The 27026-nt window shown below is 41.4% G+C and overlaps 1 long non-coding RNA gene, 1 other non-coding gene and 1 pseudogene across 3 annotated transcripts; 2 read left to right on the top strand and 1 right to left on the bottom strand.

Moving 5' to 3' along the window:
- LOC144378059 (uncharacterized) lies at positions 1-26713 on the bottom strand. 2 transcript variants are annotated; one of them, XR_013439562.1, is made up of 2 exons: positions 22596-26713; positions 1-3821 (listed from the first exon to the last, which is right to left on the bottom strand). It is a non-coding gene; the product is annotated as an uncharacterized LOC144378059 (long non-coding RNA). The 2 variants fall into 2 exon arrangements; XR_013439563.1 differs by lacking the exon at positions 22596-26713 and adding an exon at positions 5031-7057.
- Positions 19692-19877, top strand: LOC120887027 (U2 spliceosomal RNA). The gene has a single exon (XR_005730198.1). It is a non-coding gene; the product is annotated as a U2 spliceosomal RNA (small nuclear RNA).
- LOC110597692 (uncharacterized) lies at positions 21313-21994 on the top strand (annotated as a pseudogene).
- Positions 26714-27026: the final 313 nt, after the last annotated feature.

Below are 27026 nucleotides of genomic sequence, written 5' to 3'. Positions count from 1 at the left end.
TAAATTTCAATATAACGTTTATTTGAGTATGAAGGAGAGAGATGCTTGTGGCCTACACAATACTGGTATATAGGTACACACAGAGCCCCACAATAGTAGTGGTGGTGCTTTGCTTCTTGGGATGAGAGTGGGGTACACTGTTCTTCATTGATACTACAGTTACATACTGTTATGGTTTGGATCTAGAATGTCCTTCCAAATCCCATGTGTTAAAGGCTTGGTCACTAGCTTGGCAGGTCCTGGTGGGAGATTTTAGTTCATCAAAAATACAACCAGAAAAAGGATGACAGGAAAAGAAAAAACAAAGAACTGGCAAAAAATTCTCACCAACAAAAAGAGAGGGAAAGGCTACCACAAGGCCAATGGAAAGTAAAACCACGTATTTTCAAATTCCCCAAAGTTAGCAAAGCACTCACCTCCAAAATCAAGAGGCAAACACAGAGACACAAGTGATAACTATCAGGGGCAACACATGAGATGACGTTCTTTTGTTCTTTTTGTTTTTGTTTTAGAACAAAACATTATTACTCTTGCCTGAGAGCAAAGGGGGAAAAGAGGACATTGCTCTTTGTGAGCTTTGTACAGTTATTTGCCTCTTAAAGACACACAAATGTGTAACTTGGATTTTGAAACCAGATTTTTTTAAGTGCCTTTTCCTACTCCTATCCCCTGATTGAATCCCCTCAGCATTGTCCCTGCAACAGAGTTTGGGCCTCTCTTCAAGCACCTCCAGTGTCCGTCCGGGAGACACCCTATTTATCCATGTATCTTCTCTGTTCTCAGACAAATTTCTAGCACCCATCTTCCCTCCAGCTGGCCCCAGATCTTCCACATGAACTTTAGGATTCTCCAAACCATGGCTATATTTCTTTCTTCCATATATAAACTTGGACCCTAATCACCATTCACTGCCTCTACCCCAGGCATTGCTGCCCAGCTCCCACGGTTTGAAGCCCATGAACTCAAAGAGTGTCAGAGCCCCCAGTCCCTGCGTGACTGGCCCCTCTTTGCAGGGCTCCATTTCCCCTAGAGTCTATTGCAACCAGGCATTTAGCACAGGACAGGAAGAGAGGGGACATGCAATAGTGATCAGAGGCAGCAGGTGAGGCTCATTTACCATCACCATGGAAACCTCAGGCCATGTGTATGGGTGGGCAGGACCAGACCACCCCTCTTTGGTCCTTGTTCAGCCCAATTTACCGAGACTCTTGAACAGACGGGACACCTCTGGCAAGCAGTCATATTCTGAAGAACCAGTTTCATGGGTTACACTACCAACTCTGTGCGACCCTGAGAAGACCACCCTCTTGGAGTTCTGATATTTTTACCTCTAAAGGTTGGGAAGGTTGGAATGTTTCCTTCCCCATATGAAAAGCAGTGGGTAGAATGGAGGGAGAGTTAGGCTGGAACAGGAAGAAGGCAGAGAAGGCTTCTGGGACAACAGCAGTAGATCAAGGCACATGTCCAGTTGTGTTCACCCTGGGACGGGAGGGGAGCAACATCTCACTGAGGTCCAGTCAGAGCAGGAGCTGGCTTCTGCACAGGAAGTCACCCAAAAGGGGAAAAAAGTCCTGGATGCCAGGCCCTGAGAATGAGCAGAAAGGGATCTGAGCACAGAGAGACAGTGGGGTGAGACCTGGGCAGACTGTAACTCTTCAATTACATCCTGCCACTGAGCCCAAGAAGACAACGGAAATTGTAGAAAGAAGAAATGAGATAAAAATCAGTCATCAGCAAAAGAAATATTGGGAAGACCAAGGTCTATGATACCATCTCCAGGACGATCTGGTCATGAAATGCTTCCAGAGAGAGGTCCTCAAATCCAAATGGACCCATCAGGCCCAGCACAGGAATTGGTTGAGGGGCCTGACTGCTCCAACCACCCTCACACACGCAATGACCTTCCCCTGCAATGGGGTGGGGGAGGGGGGCTTAGACTTGAACTTGACTGTCAAGATGGGTCTGTCTCATCTTCAGGGGGTCAGAACTTGCTTATAACTTCAGGGCAAATGTAAATGTTTAAGCCCTTTGGTTTTCTATGAAGACAACACCAAAACGCCACACCAATAACTTCACCAAGCTATTCTCTCTGGGCACTGGGGCCACTGGCCACATCAAAAGGACTCTGATTTTAGACTCTGGAGGGAACTGAAATGTGCCCAGCTGGTGGCTGTTGAAGAAAGCATGTAGTGGCCTTTCCCTGTCCCGAGCCTCAAGCCAGAGGCAGGGCTGGCCAGGGACTGCCAGGGCTCTGAGGTGCTCCTTGCTCAGTGGTGACCTGGCAGCACACAAGAATGGCCACAGCCCTTACTGATGCCCCGGTACTGCCCCGGGTCTTTGCACAAGAAACTCACTGGAAACCCCAACACGTCAGTAGCATGGGTTCTCATCACCATTTTGAAGAGAACAAAAGCACAGAGATTCATTGAACCTGCCCCAAATCACACAGCCGGCTGGCCTTCGCACATGGAACTCCACTCAGCGCTCTGGGGCCACCTGGTTTTCTTTTGCTCCTTCCCTCCCTGGCCCATGGCCTGCTCTCAGAACCCCCCTCTGCCTCCCTGTGCAGGAAGACAAGGCTTTGGTGAGAGCCATGACATGGAGCCAGCCAGAACCACAGGGATGTGTCCAGATTCCAGTCCCCGAGTCTGGCCTCTGCTGGCAGGTGCGGTAGCAGAGGGTGCTGCTGGGCAGAAGTCTCCTGGGGGAGCCCCCAGTGTGCAGGGTCTCCCCAGGTGTCTGCCAGGTCCTGGCCTGCTCCAGGGAGGGGTGGCTCCTGGCACAGCCTCCTCAGTGCAGAAGACTGAGCCTGAAGGGCCACTGAGAGCTGTGGGCCCTGTTCCAGGAGGAGCCAGCCCAGCCTGGAGAGCGCCGGGCCCCTCCTTCAGGACCCACAGCACCCAGTCAGCATGGAGCATCCAGGGGCTGGAGAAGGGAGAGAGTCAGAGGCCCCAGGTTTCTGTGGCGCACTCTCTGTGTTGGTGCTCTCAGGGTTCCTCTGTGTTCATCCTGTTTGGTTCCAAACTGGAGTCTAGAGAAGGTCAAGGCGGATAGGAGCGCAGGCCCATGGCCAGCCTTGTCTCCTCCCCTCCCAGCCACAGCGGTCAGGGCCAGGGTCTGGGCAGGAGTCACATGAGGTCTAGCCTCCAGAATGCTGATCCTGATAGTCCCTCTTGAATCTGACCACATGATGCTTGCAGCAGGGTACAGCTCCGGGTGGGGTAGGGTCAATGTGAGGTCCAGCAGGGGGTCTGATGTTTGTAATTACTCGCCTTCTTCTGAGAAGTGCAATTTTCAAACATTTGAGAATTACAGGAACGCATATGACCACCAACAGGTAATCAGTATCACTTTGTTCCCCTTAGTCTGGTCCCCAAGGGGAAGAAAAGCAAATGACCATATTCCTGCACCTGAACTGTATGGCTGCAGCCCAGCTGGGCTGGGTGGGGAGCCGTGCAGCCTCTGCAGCCTGGAGAGCCCAAATAAGGTGATTTCTATGGGACACTTAGCCCCTAAAGCAGAAGTGGCTTTCCCGCCTGGACCATGGGGGGGCGAGGTGTCCTCTGGTCCTGGCCACCTCCCCTGAGTCCCTCAGCCCAGGTACACCTGGTAGTTGCGTCCTCCTTTCCCCTGTGGCTACCGTCCTCCTTCAGCATCTGTGGTTTGGACCTCTGTCCTTTCTGTGCTGATCCAGAGGCCTTGGTGCAGGTGACAGTGTCCTGGTCCTTGTCCCCAGTCCCTCCAGTGGCTTTGCTCAGGGCAGCAGCCCCTGAGGCAGAAGACTGTGAGCGTGGGCAGTGCCAGGCAGCTGTGGCTGATTGCTAGAGGAAAAGACAAGCAAGATGTCAGCCTTGGGAAGCACAGACTCAAGGGATTGTGCTGTTAGGGTGCATCCTGTGCACGCCATCCTCAGTGCTGGGCAGGCTTTCCAATTAATATGTCCTCAGTGCTCTGATGGCAGTAGGTTGTGAGCCCCATTTTCAAATGGGGTCCCCTTTCCTCCCCCATTTGGATCTGACTTCCCCATATGAGCTAAATTTTTTTTTTAATTTTGAAATTCTGGGGAGTGAAGACAGGTCGTCACATATTCTAGAGAAGCCCTCTACCACTGAGCTATGCCCCCAGCCTTTTAAAAAAATTTTTAACATTTTTTATTTTGTTTATCTTTATGTGGTGATAAGGATCCAACCCAGTGCCTTCACATGTATGAGGCAAGCGCTCCGCTACTGAGCCATAACCCCTGCCCTTAAAATTTATTTTGAGACAGGGTCTCACTAAGTTCCCCAGGCTGGACTTGAACTTGTCATCCTCCTGCCTCAGGCTCCTGAGTAGCTGGGATTGCAGGCCTGTGTCACCTCATGCCTAGCCCTGTGTTTGTTCCTGGAGGCCTGGTCTTTCTCTGAGGGAATTCTAGACTGGTTCTCACACTGCCCTCCTCAGCCTCATTGCCTGGCTCCCAGGGGCTCCTTCTGTTGGGCCAGTGGTGCCTACAGGGAGCTCACTGCCCTTGTGGGTCCCTCCTCCTGGAAATGCTGCCTGAGGCCCTGCCTGCCACTCAATGTTTCTTGCTGCAAAGGGGAGGGAGGGAGAGAGGGAGGGTGCGGTCACTAGTTTGTGCCTGTGCACCTTCTGTCTGTCTGCTTGCATCTCTGTGTAGTGCGCTCTCAAGGCTGAACCTGAGCTCAGAACCAGGCGTCCCTCCCCTCCGGACCATGGTTCCTGTGGCCTCTGTGCTGCTGGAAGGAATCTGGTAAAACCCAAGTCAAGGTTTAGACCATGAGCTCTGACGTCAGCCATAGTAGATGCTACCCTCATTCTCTGGAGACAGAGGGGGCCTGTCTCCTCCTGAATCCTCAAGTCCAAGACCTGCCCTGATCCTGAGAGCTACTGTACCACCTCCTCCCCATCCTCAGCCTGTCCCCAGCTGCTCTGAAGGAGGCAGGTCACACAGAGGATGTCCATCCCTGGGACATGGCCTGACCTGGTAGGGGTCTCATGCCCTGACCCCAGCATGGGGCATCCCTTCTTACCAGACAGAAGGTGACTTTCTTATCCATAGAAGCTCCTCTACCAGCAGCGACGTTTGTCCTTCTCTAGGACCCAGGCAGGCTCACACTTTGTCCTTGGATGGCCTGACCCTGCTGACCACTGGTCATCTTCCTGACTTTTACTATTCCACCAACTGACCTCCCCTCTGACTCAATGACCTGGACAAGTCAGTTTAGTCTTGAGTGTCCCAACATGGCCCATATCTTCTGAGTCGTTGAAATACTGGACCATCTGATGGGGTCTTTGTCAGTTTAACTGATTCTACTCCAAGGAACCACCCGCTGGATGATTCTGATTGGCTGAATTTTGTGGCCCACCCGATTATCTGAGTGGTCCACCAGCTGGTCACCAGCTGCCAATCAAAGAGAGAAACCTGTGAAGCCTAGATGAAAAAGAAAAGAGGAAAGGAGAAAAGAAGTAGGGTTGAAGGAAGGTTGGGTGGTAGTTGCCCAGAAGTCTTGACCACAGGCTGCTTGAGTTTTTTTTTTTTCTTCTTCTTCTTCTTCTTTTAAAAACTAGCTATATTGAGATATGATTGACATACCATAAAATTCACTCATTTAAAATGTACACTGGAGCTGATTGCAGTGGTGCATACCTATAATCTGGGCTATTCAGGAGCAGAGGAAGGAGGGTCAAGGTCAGCTTAAGCAACTCAGTGAGACCCTGTCTTGAAATTTAAAAAATTAAAAGTAAAAGACTAAGGATGTAGCTGAGTTGTATAGCACTCTTGTGTTCAGTTCCCAGTACTGAAAGAAAACGTGTGCTGGTTGTTAGTATAATCACAGCATTGATTGTACAATTTTCATCACAATCTAATTTTAGACCATTTTCATCACCCCAAGGGAAAACTCTGTACCCATTAGCAGCCACTTTCCATTTACCACAACCCCTAGTGGAACATAATGGCTAATCGATTTTGTACCTATAGATTTGCCAATTTTGATATTTATTATTATGGATTGGATCTGGAGGATTCCCGCAGCAGCAAAGTACAGTGGTGGGCTTTTAGGAAATGATTGAGTTATGAGGGCTTTAACATTTTTAGTGGATTAATCCTTGTTAGTGGATTAATTCACTGATTTTCATAATTTGAATGGACCATTGGGAGGTGATGAAGGCTGTGGGAAGTAGGACCTAGTTGAAGGGCAATAGGTACTTGGGAACGTCCCTTGGGGACTATACTTTGACCCTTGCCCATTGAGCTCACTGTCTCCACTCTGATCCTCATAAGATGAATATCTCCCTTCTGCCATATGCTTCCCACCATGGTAGTCTGCCTTACCACAGGCCCATAGTGATGGGACCAAGCAACCATGGACTGAAACCATAATCCCAAATAAGTCTTTCCTCCTTTAAGTTGTTTTTCTCAGGTATTTGTCACAGCCACAAAAAAGCTAACTAACACACACTTATAAATGGAATCATACAACAGGTTTGTGCCTAGCTTTTTCAGTTAATAGGTTTTCAAAATGTGTTCTTGTTGCATCATGTATCAGAATTTCATTTCTTTATTTCTGTAAAATATTCCATGGTATACATAACCACAATTTATCCATTCAGCAGTTGATGGGGAGTTGGACTCTTTCCACTTTTTCTTATGAAAAAGGTGCTATGAACATTTGGGTAGTTTGGTGTAGACATGTTTTTCATTTCTCTTGAGTAGATATCTAGGTCACAGTGTGTATTTCTGGGACAGAGTGGAATTCTATGTTTAACATTTTGAGAAACTGCCAAAGTGTTTTCCAAAGTGCCTACACCATTTTACATTCCCATTGGCAATATATAAGGATTCCATTTTTCCTCTATTTTCATTAACATTTGTTATTTTCTTTTTTGAAAATTTGTAATTTGTTTTAAGTAGTTATACAAGACAGTAGAATGCATTTATGCACTTTGATATATCATATATAAATGGGGTATAATTTCTCATTTTTCTGATTTGTATATGTTGTAGAATCACATTGGTTCTGCAGTCATGTATGTACATAAGGGAATAATGTCTGCTTCATCACACTATCCTTCTTATTCCCATATCCCCACCCCTCCCTTCACTCCCCTCTGCCTAATCTAAGTAACTATTCTTCTTTAGCACCCCCCCCCCTTATTGTGAGTTAGCATCTGCATATCAGAGAAAGACATTTGGTCTTTATCATTTGTTATTTGCTATTTTTTATTACAGTCAATCTCTTGGGTTAAAAAAAAAGTGGTATCTTATGATTTTGATTTACCTTTCCCTAATGAATAATGGTGTTGAGCATATTGTCATATGTTCCTTAGCCTATATATCATCTTTAGAGAAATATCCATGCAAATCCTTGCTTATTTTTTTCCACTAATTTGGTTTTTGTTTGTTTTTGCTGTTGTTGAGTTCTAAAAGTTGGTGTTTTTCTTTTTCTTTCTTGTTTTCATATTTGTTCTTTAGTACTTGGAATTATACATGCTAGACAAGAGCTCTATCAGTGAGTCCCCAGAAGAGTGGGTTTTTTTTAATGTACTCTAGATATAAGTCTCTTATCATATATATAATTTTCAAATATTTTCTCCATCCTGTAGGGTATCTTTTTACTTTGTTCGTGGTGTCATTTGAAGTCAAAAGCTTTTAATTTTGATGAAGTCCAATCTATTTTTACTTTTTTTTTTTTTGTAGCTGGACACAATACCTTTGCTTTATTTATTTATTTTTATGTGGTGCTGAGGATAGAACCCAGTGCCTCACACATGTGAGGCAAGTGTTCTACCACTGAGCCACAACACCAGTTCCTCGTTTTTACTTTTGGTATCTGATCTAAGAAATCGTTGCCTAATACAAAATTCCAAAAATTTACTCCTATGTTTTCCTCAAAGAGTTTTAGAGTTTAGTTCCTACATTTAAGTCTTGATTTTTTAATTTTTTTTTTAGTATTGGTGATTAATCCTAGGGCCTCAAGCATGCCAAGCAAGCGCTGTACCATGGAGCCAAATCTTAGCCCTTTGGTTCATTTTGAATTAGTTTCTGTATAATGATGTAGGATGGGGGGGGGTCCAACATTATTATTTTGTCTGTGGCTACCCAGCACTGTTTGTTGAAAAGACTATCCTTCCCCCATTGAGTTGTTTTGGCACCTTTCTTGGAAAGTGATTCTAGTGGTCAAAGTATAATTTTATCTAACAATATAAGGCTTATTTCTGTGCTTTTAAGTCTGCTTCGCTGATCAGTACACCTATCCTAATGCCAGTGTTGCACTGTTTTGATTAGTGCTGGTTTAATAAGTTTTGAAATCGAGAAGGGTGAGTCCTCTACAACTTGTCTTTTCCCAAGATTGTTTGGACTATTTTGGATCCCTCAAATTTCCATGCAAATTTCAGGATCAGCTTATCAGTTTCTGTGAAGAAGTCAGCTGGAGATTTGATAGGTATTATATTGAACCCATAACTCAACTGGGGGAGATGAAGTAGTCAAGATTCTCCAGAGAAGCAGGACCAACAAGATGTACATATATAGAGATGTTTATCATAAAGAATTGGTTTGCATGATTATGGAACAAGCATGTCCAAAATCTGCCGCATGAGCTGCCACGTTCAAGACCTAAGAAAGTTGACCTTCCAAAAAAACCAGTCTGAAAGTCTGCTAATGGAGATCCAAGAGGTCATATGTTGCAGTTATAGCCAGAAAATGAGCATGCTGGAGAGCTAGAACTGAGAGTGCAGATGAAGTCTGAAGACAGTCTTCCACAGAACTCCCTTTTGCTCAGGGAGGCTGGACTTTTATTCTACTCAGGCCTCCAGCTGATTAGAAGAGGACCATCCAGTCATTCCCAGTTATGGAGGGCAATCTGCTTTACTCAAAGTTCATTGATTTACTTATTAATCTCATCTAAAGATATCCTCTAAGTTGCACAAAATTAGCCATCACATGAATATGGGCATATTGACACTATTAGGTCTTCTGATCCATGAACATGGAACATTTTCCCATTTATTTAGAATTTCTTTAATTTATTTCAACACTTTTTAATATTCAGAGCATAAGTTTGATACTGCTTTTTTAAAAAATTATTCCTACATATATTATTCTCTGTGATTCTGTTAGAAACAATTGTTTTCCTTAGTTTTAACTTTTGTCTTTCATTGCTAATGCTCAGAAATACAATTCATTTTTGTATATCGATCTTATATCCTACAACCTTACTGAAATCTTGTTTTTGGTAGATTTTTTTTTTCATTTTTATGGAGGTAGTCTTATTTCTTTCTTTCTAATCTGAATCCTTCTTGTTCCTTTTTCTTGCCTAATTTCCTGGCTAGACCTTCCAATACAGTATTGAATAGATATCATTTATTGCAAACATTCCTCTCTTGTTCCCATTCTTCAGGGGAAGATGTTCAGTATTTCACAATTAAATATGATGTTAGTTGTGGGCTTTTCACAAATGCCCTTTACCAGGAAGGGAAATGTCCCTTTTGGTCCAAATGTGTTGGCTACTGTTATGATGAAGGTGTCCTTTATCTTATCAAGTGATTTTTCTGTGTCTGTTGAGAAAATCATGTGCTTTTATCTTTTTCCTATTGATGTGGTGTGTTAGATTAATTAATTTTTCACATCTTGATGCATCTTGAATTCCTAGGGTAAATCCCACATGGCCTTCGTGTCTGAACATTTTCATATGCTGCTAGATTTAATTCACTATCATTTTGTTGAGAATTTAGTATCTACATTCTTAAAACATACTGATCTTTGTTTTCCTCAATATGTCTTTGTCTTTGTATACAAGATTCAGACCACTTCCTGGGACTAGGAGATCCATCTTGGTCTCCTCTGCAAGACCCTGTAGTCTTCAGAGTCAGAGCCCAGAGTGATCTCTGGGAGCTATTTTAATGTAGACAATTTCCATAGAGACCACCAAGTCCTTGTGTCCTGCTGCCCATGATCATTAGTGTGCCAGGAGGGGCAGGTGCCAGGTTATCAGTAACAAGCAGAATCTTTGAAATCAGTCGCCTTCTCAAAACTCTCCAAAAGGCAGATGAATGGAATCCTCCACATGAGAAGCTTCCCTCCTGAAACTTGCATTGTAAGAGGGAGGGGAAACAGCTACAAATAATATGTAAAGAGTGACAGTGGATGGTAGAAATTGCTATGACTAAAAACAAATTTTGGTGGAGGAGGAAGGCGTGGCTTATTCTTGAATACAGCCCGACAATAACCCGTTGTTTAGTGAAAACTAAAGAGGTTAATATCATACAAAAATCAAAATATTTGTGAGGAAGTAGCATTAGTAGGAACTCATTTTTCACTGAGTGTGCAAATTGATAAGACCACTTTAGAAAACTGTTTGGCCTTATCCAAGGAAGGAGAACATACAATTCCATGACCAACTAATACTTTGCACATGTGTCCTTGAAAATGGGCAAATCTTGATTAAAGCAGCAAAAACATTCCATATGTATGTTAACAGAAGAATGGTGAAATAAAATACGATAGAACTACTGCAGTAGAATACTTCATAGCAGTAAAGATATGCAAACTGGGGGCCAGGGTTGTGGCTCAGTGGTAGAGTGCTTGCCTGGCATGTGTGAGGCCCTGGGTTCAATCCTCAGACCCTAAATAAATAAATAAATAAACAAATAAATAAATAAATAAATAAAAGATCCATTCAATGCACAAGAAAGTCGCTAACAAGGGGTGGAGATCCAGAAGGGCAATACACATAAGAAGATGTGCAGAACCATCCAATGTGTGATTTGCAAACACAAAGAATTGTAAACTCACTACAAAGAAAGGTAATTGATATAGAAAGGTAAAATTCCAGATAGTGGTTGCCAGGGATGTGACTGGTTGAGGCTCTAGGGGGATCTGCAGAAATAATCATGGGGTTCTGTTTCTGGAGTTGAGCAGTAGCTACCCGGGATGGATTCTCCCTTACATATACAATTTATATGTTCTTTCATATTAGCTGCTGCATTGCATTTTTTTAAGACAGAGAAAAATCCCTTGCAAAAAAAAATCTTGGCTTTCTAATGATAATTCATGAGAACCTGGATCACAGTGCTCTATCTTCCTCCAAATGAACTTCCTGCTAAAAGAATGATTGGGGAAAAATGATTTGGGAATGAGCTGGGGCTGTAGCTCAGTGGCAGAGCACTTGCCTAGTATGTGTGAGGCACTGGGTTTGATCTCAGCACAACATAAAATAAATTTAAAAAATAAAGGTATGCTGTCCATCTACAAATACAAAAAAAAATTAAATGAATAGGAAAATAATTACCTCATTCAGAGATAATTTAGCAAGAAAGGATGAGCTAGAGACACTTTTTAAAAAATACTACTATAAAAAAACATGAGAAAGAAAGAAAAGTGCAAAGCAAGGCTTACTGGGAACCTACCAGAAGAGCATTGCCTTAGATCAGGAGCCACTGTGACCCATATTGTTGCAACAAATTATAGTGTGAAAATTCTGAGATCTACCTGCTCACAGAACAGAAGGGAAGACAGCAGGACAGCTTGAAGTTGAGCTGGCAGAGCTGGGGACAGAATGGTGGTGTGTTGTTTGTGTGTGTGTGTGTGGGGGGGGTGATAACAGGACACCAGCTCAAAGAGGAAAAGATTATTTTCTAACAAGGCAGATAATGAGGATAGGCCAGGGGAGGGGGTTGCTGGATTTTTTTTTTTTTTTTAGTTGTTGATGGCCTTTATTCATTCATTTATATGCAGTGCTGAGAATCAAACCCAATGCCTCTCACATGCTAGGCAAGTGCTCTACCACTGAGCCACCATCCCAGCCCGTGCTGTTTCTTAAAATAAGACCTCTTTGAAGTTATTCTATCCAGGCCAATGTTTGAGTATGATAAGAAATAACCCAGTGACTGGGAGGAGGCTCCAACCTCTGCTTGGTGTTGGTTTTCTAGGAAAGCCCCACAGAGGTCTTCCATAGACAAGGCTGAGTGTGTCTTCCTAGGACCAGTTCTAGTGCTAGCTGCCAAGGACACCAGAACGTCTGACTCCTTCCATTGTCTCCAGCTTAAGCTGCTTAGACCACAATGTCCTGTGCTCCCTGTTGCTGGAATTCTGAAGCCCAGGCTCACCTTTCCTTATCTAAGTCCCCAGACTGGCCACTTGCCTGGGGGTTCCATTTTTCTGTTTCTGTTCATTACATTTGTTCTTCCTTATTCTCCTATTTCCTTTAAGAGAGTTATACTGTAATGTAACTATATTATATACTATATTGGTGTTATACTATATTATATACTTTAATAGTGTTATACTATATTATACACTATAATGGTATTATACTGTGTTATGCCTTAATATAACTATATTATATATATAATAGTGTTTATACTGAGTCTGAGTTTTGTTTTTCTCGTGCAAACATGGGCCACGCATTGACTCACATTGTACAGATGGGAGCTGACTGTGGTTAGACAGAAGTAGGAACTGGAATAAGGGTCCCTTGGAGACTAGGGTGTGGGCAAAGGAAGGCTAAGAGGCAATTCTCTGAATCAAGTTACTGGGGGAGGGGCAGAGAGGTCATGCAGGCGGCAGAGGAGCTGGGGATTGGTCCTATGGACTCAGAGGAAATTAAAGACGAGTTGCCCAGTAGCCAGACCACAAATCAACAACAGAAAGAACAAAAAAATCTCCAAAGCACTTGGAAACTAAGCAGCACATGCTAAGTAAACTATAGGTCAAAGAGGAAGTCTCAAGGCAAATTTTAAAAATGAAATTAAATGAATGAAAATGAAAACAGAACATATCAAAATCTGTGGAACATAGTTAAAGCAGTTGCCAGAGGAAAATTTATAGCACTAAATGCATACATCAGCAAAGAGAGAAAGTCTCAAATTGATAACCCAACTCTCCCTTGAGAATCTAGAAAAAGAAGAACAAAATAAACCTAAAGCTTATTATAATACAGAGGAGAAATCAATGAAATTAAAATCAAAAAACAATATATATATCAATGGAGAATTTACTGTTTGATAAGATCTAGCAATATTGACAAAATAATCACATATATCTCTCCGATTATAGATTTTAGACATTATAATGTCGATGCTGGAGTGAAACAGAGGATAACATGACGAGCCCTGCAGGCATCCAAAGGCACAATTCCTTTTACCTAAGTTTGATAATGTAGCTGAAATGGACTGATTCCTTTAAAACCAAAAACTATCACAACTCACACAGTTGAACTAGGTAATTTGAAAAGCCACCTAAAACTATTAGGAAACTGAATTTATAATTAGTTTTCTGAAAAAGAGCTCGCTAATCCAGATTTCACTGGAGAATTTTATCAAACATTCAAAAGAGAGCTAAGTCCAATTTTACAAACTCTCTTAAAGGAAATAAGAGAGCAAGGAAACTTCCCAAGTCATTCTAGGAAGCCAGCCTAACCCTCACACCAAAACCAGATAAAAATGGTAAAAAGAAATAGGGAGGGGCAGGGATCGAAGGAGGGGAGGGAGGAAGGGAGGAAGGGAAAGGAAACTGGAGATCAACATTCATCATGAATATAGATGCAAGAAATTCATAACCGAATGTTGACAAACAGAATCATACAATTTATAAAAAGAATAATATACCATGAACAAATAGGGCTAGTTCTGGGAATGTAAGACTGGTTCAATATTTGAAAATCAATCAATAATTTAATGAAATCCAACCTATTAGTGGTCTAAATAAGAAAAATGAGCATGTTGAGCAGCGCAGAAAAACCACTTGTCAAAATTCTGTACAAAAATTTATGATAAAAAAATCTTTTATGAAAATAGAATTAAAGGAGACATTCCTCAAATTGATAAAAAAAAATGTCTATAAAGCTGGATGTGGTAGCACATGCCTGTAATTCCAGCAGCTTGGGAGGCTGAGAGAGGAGGATCACAAGTTCAAAGCCAGCCTCAGCAATTTAGCAAGTCCCTAAGCAACTTAGCAAGACCTTGTTTCAAAAACAAATAAAAACTTCAAAATGGATTATGAACATCAATGTAAATTGTAGAGTTATAAAACTTCTAAGGAAAAAAATTGAAATCTCTAAGGTCTAGGCTTCAGCAAGAGTTGTTATTTAAAAAAATATTTAAAATACTTTTTGTAGTTGTAGATGGACAGAATGCCTTTATTTTATTTGTTTATTTTTATGTGGTGCTGAGGATTGAACCCAGTGCCTCATGCATGCTAGGCAAGCACTCTGCCACTGAGCTACAGCCCCAGCCCAAGAGTTGTTAATTTTTTTCCAAAATTTTGATCTGTAAAAGGAAAAAAAAATAATCTGGACTTTACCAGAACTAAAGACATTCCATTTGCAAAAGGTCCTTCTAAGAAACAAGTCTCTTCGATTAAGAGAAAATATTTTCAAACTAGATATCTGACCAAAGATTAATATACAGACTGTATAAAGAAAATTCATTACGGACACTGTGGTGCAAACCTGTAATCCCAGCAATTTAAGAAACTGAAGCAGGAAGATTGCAATTCCGGCCAGCCTCAGCAATTTAGTGAGATATTTCTGTCTCAAAAAAAAAAAAAAAGGTTGGGGGTGTAGCTCAGTGATAGAGCGACCCTAGATTCAATCCTCACTACTGAAACAATAATAGCAACAACACCTACAACTATTAAAGTGAAAAAGAAAAAAATGAGCAAAAGACAGACATTTCACTAAAGAGAATATAGAGATGGCAAAATTAACATGCAAAAAGATGTTTGACACTGTGAGCCACTAGGGAAATGCACATGGAGCTCATTATGACAGATTGCTATATACCTACCAGCACAGATGAAGGAAAAAAAAATATTGACAAAACCAGGTGGTGGCAAGGAGGAGGAGCAACTGGGTCACTCATACTTTGCTGGTGTAAATACTAGCCACTCTGTAAAATTGTTTCTTTTAAAAATTAAACATGAAACTACCATAAGATCTAGTAATTATGATCCTGGAAATTTACCAAAGAAAAATGAGAATTTATGTTCATGCAAAAACTTATACAAAAATGTCTATAGCAGCTTTATTCATAAGCACACAAACAGGTCACAAGCCAGTTGTCCCTCAGGGTAAGAGTGTCCAGAGTGGGCTGAGACAGATGCTGCAGAAGCTCACATGTGGACTGTGTGGAGCTTTCCAGAGAAAGCGCATGACTGGGGCAGACATAGGGTGTGTGTTGAGGGATGGGGAGAGAATAGTGAAGACGCACTAGCAGATCCAAAGAGTTAATCTAGAGTTGGGTACGTTGTGAACTGAATCTTTAAAGTCACAGGTTTCCCAGATCTGTGAATACTGCTTCAATAGGGCAGCCTCCTTGGCGTGAAGGGGCATGTGCTTTTCTTCTTTAGCAGGATGTGACTTGCTACCTACATATAGAATGACGTTGTGTGGACCCGTTGTGTTGTTGCTTTTGTGTGTGGGGTTATGGGCGCCTATGCAGGATGTATAAGTACATATAATATATGTCAAAAGGATTGGACTAACCAAGTCAGCCAAGGGACTCTGGTATAGAGGACGCATGTTCCTCCAAAGTACCATAAGATGGCAGCACATGGACACAGCATTTAAAACTTTCTTCCACTGAGAAAATGTTGAAACCGAACTTTCCTCTGGTAATTCCTCTGCCATCCTGGGAAACTCTACACTCCAAGGCTTACAGGGCATGATGATAATGTGTTGTAAGCACGTGCAAAATTTGTTGAGGTAAATACAAAGATTTCAAAGATGACAAGAGATCAAGTAGTTAAAATCCTTCCGAGTGCTCAGTAAAATTTGCTCCTGAAGATGGAAGTGAATGATACTTGATAAAAGAATCTGTAATTGCTGCTGTAAATTAATAATCTGTAAATTAAGAATTTAACCCTATGTCAGGCATATATATAATCGAGTCCTTACATACATTATTAAACTTTACTGTTTTCATCTGGAATACTGATGATTATCCTCATTTTACAGACGGGGAAAAGGTGGACTAGAGCCCTTAGGAATTTCGGTAATGGAATACAGATGGTGAAGACTGAGGTGTAAACTGGTTTAATCCCGTTTGCCTGATCCACAAGAATCCTCCAGTATACCGTATCTCCGCTAGGTGGTGATCGTGTCTAACCTGTGATTGTTGGTGATCCTTGAAGTCTGTCCAACAACTATTAAACCGGAAAGGGTCTTTCTCTTCATCAAAAATATTTTGCAACTAATTATTTGTATGTTCATTCCCACCACCAACTGAGAATATCCCTTAGCTTGGAATTAGTTATAACAGTAATTAGCAATTTATTATCAAGAAAAAGTTTTATCTCTTATACACTGTTGGTGGGATTGTTAATTAGTTCATCACTATGGAAATCAGTATGGAGGTTCCTCAAAAAGATTAGATATGAAATCACCTTATTGACCCAGCTATACCACTCCTCAGTATTTATCCTAAAGAATTAAAGTCACCAATGGATAAAGAAAATGTGGTGTATATATATATATATACACAATGGAATATTAATCAGCCATAAAGAATGAAATTATGGCATTTGCTGGTAAATGGATGGAACTGGATACTGTCATGCTAAGCGAAATAAGCCAATCCTCAAAAAACCAAAGGCCAAATGTTCTCTCTGATATGCATATGCTAACACACAATAAGAGAGGAGGGAAGAATAGAAGTTCATTAGATTAGACAAAGAAGAATGAAGGAAAGAGAAGGGGGTGGGAATAGGAAAGACAGTAGAATGAATCAGACATAACTTTCCTATGTTCATATATGAACATACGACCAATGTAACGCCACAAGAATGGGAGGTTATACTCCATGTATGTATGATATGTCAAAATACACTCTACTATTATGTGTATCTAAAAAGAATTTTAAAAAATTATAAAGATTTAAGAAGAAAATCATCATACTGAAGCAATACATGCTCCCCATGTTTATAGCATCACAATTCACAACAGCCAAATTACAACTATAATACACCAATAAAATATACGGAAAAAAGTTCATAAGATTCTTTACAAGAGTACCTCATTTTTTGTTTCCCACTTTAATTGTACAACTAAAATTACAAGACACCCAAAATGCCATGAATTAACAACTCCTGGAAGTGATAGATCCCAAGTAAGCATAAACAGCTACCTTCAAATGGTAGCTTCCTGCCATACATTTGGTTTGGTATTGAGCAGAGGGAAAGTAAGATGGCTAGATACCAATAGTTACATTTTTAAAAATTAACTTTGCAAAGCTGACTTTTTCCAATTCCCATTTCTATCTGGGAGTATAGAGGTATCAAGATGCCAAATACTCCATAGTACTTAAGTGATAGAATACTGAAAAGAATGTAAAGATAGGCAGGCAGGTAGGAGGGAGACAGGAAAAGTCTATTGGACATATATCTATTTCATCTACATACAGAAAACCCATGGGGATCCTGCCTACTCACTGCCATCCCAGCTCAGCAGTTCATGTTCATACCTCCACCCCCCAACCCAGGCAACAACTTGGTGGAAGAAGGGAAACAAGATCAATTTAGGATAAAGTAAATAGGGAATCAGAATCTTCCCCGTCTTTTTTTTTTTTAACTGAAAATGCCAAATCCTATCAAAGTGAATTTAGCATGTGAATTTTCACTAAAGACATCTCTAATTTTTGACTTGCACATTTATGATATATGTGATTTCCATATGTGATAGGAAGTTATTTAAGGTGGGCATTATCTCTTTTTTACCAATCCAGAAACTTGTAGCTTTCCTAAGTGATATATCCAGGGAAACAATGAATTTAGAAAATTAGACTTTCAAGCATAATAAAATCTCATCTAGCTGGGTGTGGTAGTTCATACCTATAATCTCAGCTACTGTGGAGGCCGAGGCAGGGGATCAAAAGTTCAAAGCCAGCCTCAACAACTTAGGAGACCCTGTCTCAAAAAGGTGTGGTGGGGGCTGGGGATGCAGCTCAGTTGGCAGAGTGCTTGCCTTACATGCACAGGACCCTGGGTTCAATCCCCAGCACCAAATAAATAAAGTCAACATATTATTTAAAAAAAAAAAAAGTGTGGTGGCCTGAGGATGTAGGTCAGGGTTAAAGCGCCCCTAAGTGGAATCTCTATTGATGAGATAAAAGTTGTGTGATTAGGGGGACTATCAGGTTTCAGACCAGCCCTGCAGATCCTCTAAGGTGAGTTCAGCCATGTGAGACCCATCAGACTGCTGCTTGCTTTCCTCCAGCTCTGTTCAGCTGTGTGGGTGCAGACCATGGCTTGGAGGTGAGATGGAAATAGAAGGCCTTGAGGGCACATACAAGGAAGTAATTCCAACAACTGGCTGGGTAATTAAGGCTGGAAGAGGCAGAAAGTGAGAGTCTGAGAGGAGGTAGCAGGCCACTGTTAAAGGGGATGGGACCAATGCATTGGTGGTCTGGCTGTGGGGAGGGTGCCAGAGGGAGTGAGCTGTGATAGAGAGCAAGATGCACAAGATTTCTGTTAGGGAAAGCTGTCAGTATTTGTCAGGACAGGTCTGGGAAATGACCATTGGAATGAATGGCTGAGAAGACAAGATCTTTGGCAGAGAACCGAGATGCCAGGATATTGGAAATGTTATTTACAAAGATGTTGACATCACCAAACAGAGAGTGTTAGAGAAAGTGACAGTGAGGCAGGAAGTGAACCTTCAAGGAAGAAAGTCCTCTGCAGCCTTTGGTAGATGACTGTCACCAGGAAGGTGGTGGGAGAAATGGGGTATCATAGAAGCAGGGAGAATGTTCCAGGAAAGGAGCAATGAATGGTGAGGAAGACAGCCACCTTTAGGCCCATGGATATGCAAACAGGGCATGAAAGAAGACATCAGCATTCTGAGAGAACAAGAAGGGAAAAAGAGGTTGCAGTCAGAGCTGTGAAGTCAGCCACATCCACTACTGAACAATGGAAAGGTGACTTGTGTGACTGAGGAACTGAACTTTCAATAGAACTTAATTCAAATTCAGTTAAAAACTGAATCAGAGTAAAATATTGTATTAGTCAGCTTTTAGTTACTGTATCACAGATCTCAAGTAATCGACTTATAAGGAAGAAAGGTTTATTTTGGCTGTTTCAGAGATTTCCGTTCATGGTTGTTTGGCCCCATTGCTTTTGGGCCTGTGGTGAGGCAGCATATCATAGCAGGGAGTATGTGGTGGAGCTAGCTGCTCACCTCCTGGCAATCAGGAAGCAAAGAAAGGAAGAGAGGACCAGACAGGGATCCACCATTCTCTTCAAGGCTACCTCCCCAGTGATCCCAAGAACTCCTACTAGACCTCTTAAAGGTTCCAATCCCTTCCAATAGCACCAAGCAGAGAACCACACCTTTAACACATGGGCCTTTGGGGAACATTCCAGATCCATACTATAACAAATGTTTTTCTCTTAAACATAGGTTTATTGATTTGGTAGGATTTCATTTCATTGTAACTGTTGGAAATCCAAACTGAGATGTGCTCTACCTATAAAATGCATTGCTGATTTCAAAGAGTTAGTGTGGGGGATATAAAATAGCTAATATTTTTATAGTTTTTGTGTGTTGAAATATATTGGGTTACATAAAATGTTATGAAAATTAATTTCACCTTTCAACTTTTTTTTCTTATTTACTACTAGAAGATTTGGAATGAGGCCTATATGTTCAGTGCTAGCCTAGAGAAAGATGAAGGCACCATGGAGGGGAAAGGTCGAGATTGCTTCTCAGCCTTTTGGCTAAGATCAAATGTTGTTTCTGTTCTTATCAGCTTAGTATCTGATATGTCCTCTACCCAAGGACAATACATTAAATGGATTTTTGGAAATAGGAGATGGAATAGCCTGCTCTGTATACTCCATGCATCAAACAGATTACAGTATCTCCAGGAATGATGCACCAAAAAAGAAAAGGTAGAAGACATATGGCATTTCACTGACAAATGACCAAGCAGCACAGAGGAAGGCTCTAGGGATGGTCAGGAATGGAAGAAGGGGTCAGAGAGTTAGATGCACAGTCGTATGGGACAAGTGCCTCAAGGTTGAGGGACCACCAGGAGTCTTGGGAGTCTCTTGGTGCCTGGAATGAATAAGCAAAGGCAACAGTCAGTCATAAACAGTAAATCCTGATTTTCTCAAAACAGACATGGTATTGAGGCCATGAATTTTTTCAGGTAGGTAGGAGGCCCAGTGCTAGTTGGGAATCCCAAGTCACTCTGTCAAAAGGGGCAGGGAGAAGAACTCGACAGGATTTACTAATGGATTGGAAGTGGGGTCTGAAAGTAAAAGAGGAGTCAAGGGTGACTCTAAGCTCTGACCTGAGCAAACTTGAAGAATGGAGTTGCATGTCATCAGATAGGGGAGACAGCTGGTAAAACGTTGGGGTGCACAGAGGGAGGACATGAGTTCCCATTGGGATTTGTGAAGTTTGAGATTCCTGTTAGACCTCCAACTAGAGATCTTAAAAAGGCAGTTGGCAACAGGAGTCTCTGGTTCAAAGGAAAGATGAACCTAGAGACACAGATCTGAGCATCTTCAGCATATAGATGGTATTTAAGACAATGGACTATGAATTCTGAGATCAAATAATTGTATACCAATTAGAGATCAATTCATAGTCATGTTCGTCATTTTGAATAGCCATGGCATAAATAACTCCCAATTCATTTTTAAAGGTGATTTTTTTTAAGTGCATATTATCTAATGATATTTGGCTTAATGTAATTTTACAATGACCGGATTTACTCCAGACACACACCAGATTATAGGTAGTACAAGAATCCAGAAACTAGACTGACATTACCACATTTCATCATTCAGAGACACTATAGATGCTCATCTAGAATTTTCTACCTTCTGCTCACCCTCACCTCATTCCTGTCTCATTGCAAACATTTCCCCGCACACTTGGAATCTTGTTACAATGAACAAAATGTTGAGTGAGAGGCTTTTGAACTGAACCACCCACAATACCCAGCTGCATTAGGTCAACTGGTGAACAGGCAAATCTCCAGTTCATACCCTCAGCATAGTGCTCTCTGCCCAGAAATTAACCAACAGCCTAAATTGCAATGAGAAAGAAAAAGGGGAAATTGCATCAGATGAATCATTCTTCCTTTTTCCCCCCTAGTTAGCTAAGAAAACACAAATAAACTCCTGATTATCACAGTTCAACCCTGGGTTGCTTCTGCATTCCACTTCCCTCCAGAAACCCCATGCCTCCCTACAGGTGTCCCTGCACCCTGCCCTCAGCCAGGCTGTACCCCATTCTTCAGCACCCACTTTCCTTGGACTCATTTGTGCCACTATACTCTGTAGTGGGCTCCAATCTTGCCAGGAAAATGACTGATTCATTTTCTGAACACTCCCCTGCCAAAACTCCTACTGTGAACAACACAAAAGCTTTCCATCCTCCTCTAGGCTGGCCAGGCTCCAACCCTTCTGTGCCATCTGGACTTCCACTAAGTGCTACACCCTCCACTGTGCTTCTTGGACCAGCGCCAACAGAAATGCCTCCTTCTGTACCTCCCAACAGACCCCCTCCAGGACCGCCAGGGCCCTTTCCTCCTTCAGGATCATCATGGCCCCCTTCTCGTGATTTTTACCCAGCCTGATCCGTACCAGGCCCTGACCCCATACAGCCATATATTATATAAAACATGCCCTTTGCAGAGCTACCTATACCTTATGGTGCACCCAGATTCAGCAGGAGCTGGTCTTTTAGGGCCACAGGGATTCATGTCTTCTGGGCTTTGTGCATCAGAATCGGTAGGACCGTATACTTTCCCTAATGTACTATGTAGCCATCTCCAGGGCCATATCTCACTGTTGCTCCTCAGCAAGCATCAGAGGCAGCAACGCGTTTCATGGGACATGGGGCTACCAGGAGCCTGAGTACCCCCAGCACCTGCAAGATCATATCCCACACCAGAACTCTCTCCTACTCCCAGTAACCATTTCCAGGTGTCTTGGGGACTTTTTGGTGTTCCATCAACAGCTGGTAGCTCCCCTTCCTGCCATTAAGTTGATAGCGGATGAAAAGATGGCATTTTTCAAACTGCATGCATATATGCATATTAAGGCTTGTATAAAAATTGCTGATTTCACTTTGAATGTTTTTGAAGGCATTTGTGAAAGAAGGTAGATCTTCTACCCAGGCCATTTCCTATAGTTGCCCCCCTCACACTACCCCAGTTCTTTAGAAGGAGCACATCTCTTGAATACTTCCTTATAAGGAAAACTGACACATTCTAGGGGTCTGCTATCGGAACATATACCAGTTTAGAGAACTTTAGCCAAACAGACATGACTCTTCCCTTTCCACAATGTGAATCCAAAATGCACGTCTTTCAGAGAGCCTTCTAGAATGTTCCATGTCCTCTGTATGGCTTTTTGCATCCTTTAATGTCATCTATGACCTATGGTGTCCTCTTTTCCCTGTATTTCCTGTACAGGGAAAGGCATACTCACATTCAGTTTTAGCTGTTTAGGAAAGAACTGATAATAGATATTGTGCTTTTGCTACGGCCATGTGCCAGAAGACACATAAAAACTTTGTTACTCTTGCTGATGCCAAAGCCAAAATGTTCAGGAGGTTCAGGCGGGGGTCACATTCATTCCTCACCATAAACTTCTCACTTTGTGGTTCAAGAATCTCTGGACTTGGGCTGGAGATGTGGCTCAAGCGGTAGCGCGCTCGCCTGGCATGTGTGCGGCCCGGGTTTGATCCTCAGCACCACATACCAACAAAGATGTTGTGTCCGCCAACTGAAAAATACATATTAAAAAAAAATTCTCTCTCTCTCCTCTCTCACTCTCTTTAAAAAAAAAAAAAAAATCTCTGGACAACCATTGCCTACAATTCACTGTTCCACTGATGTTTACAAGGTGACAATTTGTCTAATTCTGTCATTCCTTTTGCTTTTTTTAGTTGGAATTCTTCCATAAAGGAAACATCTTCCTTATTAACTCCTTGATTTTCCTGAAATACAACTGAAACACAAAGGGAGGATAAATGCTTAATTCTGTCCCTTTGTTTATAAACTGACAGAGAACTAGGTTGTGCCCATTAGGCTCTAGTGGTAACAAATGCAGGGTTTTGGTTGCTATTTTATTTTGTAATTGTATCAGGACAATATGTTTTAGGTCACAGACATCCATTAGTGTCAAGATTGTCCTCTCTGGAGTCTCTTTAAGATTGGCTCATCTGTTCTCACTTCATCCCTTAAGTCTTTGATGCCTTCCTTGTTTCTGGCACAAGAGGGCTCCAAGCTCTTGGGACACAGGGAATACTTCTTAGAGACTCCAAAGAGGGAAGCCCTTATGGCCCAATTTTCCCCAAAATAAACTGCAAGCTACCACTCCTGAGTAATTTAAAAGGAAGCAGGAAATTAAAAATGTTAACAGAACCATCAGAAGTATTAGTCATTAAAAATGAAGTTGTAAAATGCTAAAGAGTAATGTGGAAATTTTTCATTTTCTCTCTACATACATACATGTATACAGTAAGTTTTTTTTCGAAATAGTTTCACAGGAAGTTGCAAAGATATATCCTTCACCCAATTTTCCCCAATGGTTCCATTTAGATAATCCTAGTAGAAACATAAAAACCTAAAAATTGACATTTGGCACAAGGTTATGTAGTTAGTTCTGTGTCTTTGAATCACACAACACAACCCTCACTACATTCAGGATCTAGAACAATTCCATCACTACAAAGGTCTCCCACCTGTTGTACTTTTAGAACCAGCTCCACCCCTTGCATGACATCCCTAACAGTTGGAAACTATTGTTTTCCACTTTTCTGATTTGTTACCTCAAAGTTATGCAAATGTAATCATATAATACATGATCCTTGAGATTCCATATTGGTTTATTATTATTCAATGCATTGCCATTGAGATGTTTTCAAGTTGCTATGTTCTGAAGTGTCATAGTTCATTACTTTATTTTTTAATTTTTTTTTTGATGGACACCATGCCTTTGTTTATTTTTAAGTGGTGCTAAGGACCAAACCCAGTACCTCACACAGACTCACAAGTACTCTGCCACTGAGCTACAGCCGCAGCCCAGTTCATTGTTTTGTATTGTTGAGTGTTTTTTCATGGTCTAGGTGTTTCAGTTTGAACCATTCACCTATAGAAGAATATTTTTGTTATTTCTAATTTGGAGCTCCTCCAAATAAAGCTGCTACAATCATGCACATGTTTTTGTGTGGATGCAAGTTTTTATTTCTCTGAGATAAATATCAGGAGTGTGATTGCTGGGTCATATTTTAATTGCATAGCTCTAGGCAATCACTAATTTTGTTTTGCCTTTGTACCAGGGTTTTGCAAAATACTGTCTTGAGCTAAATTCAGTTTATAGCCTATTTTTGTAAACAGTTTTATGGGAATATAGCCAAGACCATCCATTGGATGTCACCCACTGGCTAACCTAAGGTAGATGATGCTGTCTTCTCTAATCACTAGGTGCTAGAGGTACAATAAATACCTCTAGATACCTAGAGCCAGAAACAGCGTTATCGCTTAGAGGTAGAGTGCTTGCCTAGCACATGTGAGGCACTGGGTTCAATCCTCAGTGCCATATAAAAATAAATAAATAAAGAGGTACTGTGTCCTTTACAACTAAAAATTAGAAATAAGCCAAGCATGGTGGTGCATGTTTTTAATTGCAGTGGCTTGGAAGGCTGAGGCAGGAGGATCCAGAGTTCAATGCCAGCCTCAACAACTTAGGCCCTAAGCAACTCAGTGAAACCCTAACTCTAAATTAAATATATAAGGGGCTGGCGATGTTTCTCATTGGTTGGGCACCCCTTGGTTCAATTCCTGGTACCAAAAGAAAGAAAAAAAAAAGATAACTTAGAGGGGTGGCAAAAGAGAAAGTCTGGAAAAGAATGAAGTGGGAAGACAAGACAGGCTGGCATGAGAAGGTAAGTGTCTGCGGCTGGGTGAGAGATACTAAGAAGATGGTTACATGCTAGAACTTTCAGGAAGCAGGTTTCTGAGGTAGAAGTGGGTCCAATCCCTTATTGGGCACCTAACTTTTTATATATCATTAGCGATGTGTAATAAGAAGTTTGTGTGTGTGTGTGTGTGTGTCTACAATCATCTCATTTAATGGACCAAAGGGCACAGATATAATGCCATAATAAGCACTCAAAACACAAAAGGGTGTATACCACCTAACAAGCCTCTCTGACCACAGCACCTGGGAGATAAAATATTGATACCATCAAAGCAATCTCATTATTCTTTATATCTTAGACTCAGACAAAAAGTAACAAGGCAAGCAACTATGAAGAGAAGCATAGCCAGCTACTCTGCAAATTCAGAGAGGGGAAGGAAAGGCATTGTGCTTAGACTAGGGTATTCATAAAAGGCTCCAAGGCTGTAGAGTGTCTTGCAAGGAGAGGTGGAGTTAGTGAGCAGAATAGGACAGGAAGGCCCTGGTGAAAGATGCTGGAGACAAGGCTGTGATGCAACAGGGAAGCAGAATGCTTATGAGACAGTGCCACTCTGGCCATTCTGCTTTTAATATAGCAAGAGCACTTGAACTCACTTGAACAACTGAGTCTGCCAGTTGTTACCTCATCACCACAGCTAGTCAGATTAGAATTTACTTGAATTAATAAATGCTTCCTGTTAATACTGAGTATTACATAGATTATCTCGTGGGGAGAAAATGCAAGCTGCTGAACTGAAGCAAGTATATGAAATCCACAATTGAACATGTAAGTACCTGTAGATACACAGCTATGTCTGCAAGGGGACATATTCTATCAGCCAAGTTTTCTTGGGGATAGGCAACAGAATCTGCCTCTAAATGATATTAAAAGAAAGGAGTTTGATAGAGATGTGAAAGATCTCATAGAATTGGAGGTCAGAAAGGATGAGTCAAGATGATCTAATGGGTTTCATGGCAAAATTCACTTGACATCCTGGAATGGAAACAATCAAAGTACTTTTTCTAGCTTCTGGCTATTCTGATGAAGACATAATGATCCAGGAGAGTTCAGAGATTCAGCGGGTCTGGCTCTATTGATGTGCCTACTCCTTCGTTGGCGGAAAGGAGGGCACTTTGTCTTACAGCTCTTAAAGACTAGACCCAACATGTGAGACAGAATTCCCAAAAAGGAAATGCTGCTCCCAAAAGAAAGCAGGCACTCAACAGCTGAAGAACCACAAATCTCTCCACTACACAGTTACATTCTTAATTTGGGCTTCCTGAGGGAAGGTGGCACCCATATCACACTCCTCTAGGATGGTAGTGATTTGTAACAGCGTTATAATGATCAGAGAATCATGCCAAATAAGCACGTCTTGGCTCTGAATACACTACAGATGCATACATATGCGTCTATTAGAGTACATGGTATATAAACCTAATTTTCTTGGGTGTAAGCAACAGATTCTGCCTCTCATAGTAGAAAATTATGCCCAAGAAAAATGGACAAATTATAAAAAGATAAAACAAAATTGACCAAAATAGAATATAAAAATGTTCTTGGGCCAAAAACCAAAATGAAGCCATCTGATGACACTAAGGTGATGTGCAATGTCCCAGGTGTCCTTCACCAACTACCAGTTATAAATCATTTAACTGGGTTCAGATAAAGGTTTTGGAGCTTTCGAGTGAGGCAATCGAAAGGCAGAAGTTAGAAGAGGGAAGGAAAGAGACAAAAACACAATCACAAAATGACAACACACATGAGGAAATGACATGCTAAGAGAAAAACCAATAAAATCAACAATCTGAACATCCTAAAAAAGATTTAAAACAAAAATTGAGGGTATTCAAAGAGATAAATAGAAGTTACACTTTAATTTAAAAAAAGACTTTGAACTATTTTTTTAAAAAGGAAAGGAATGAAATAAAATTGGATGAACATAAAGAAGAATCAATTAGAAAATTTGGAAAAAAATGTATAGCTTAATTAGTGTCTAAAATAAACAGTAAACAGTATACTAGCAAATTGGAACAGAGGAAATTACCTCAAATGCAACACACAATACACACTTATCCCTCCTTTCAACTGAGATGTCTAATAGGCAAC

This window comes from Ictidomys tridecemlineatus, chromosome 5, assembly GCF_052094955.1.
Source record: "Ictidomys tridecemlineatus isolate mIctTri1 chromosome 5, mIctTri1.hap1, whole genome shotgun sequence".
Classification (NCBI taxonomy): domain Eukaryota; kingdom Metazoa; phylum Chordata; class Mammalia; order Rodentia; family Sciuridae; genus Ictidomys; species Ictidomys tridecemlineatus.
This window is presented reverse-complemented; position numbering and strand designations above follow the sequence as displayed.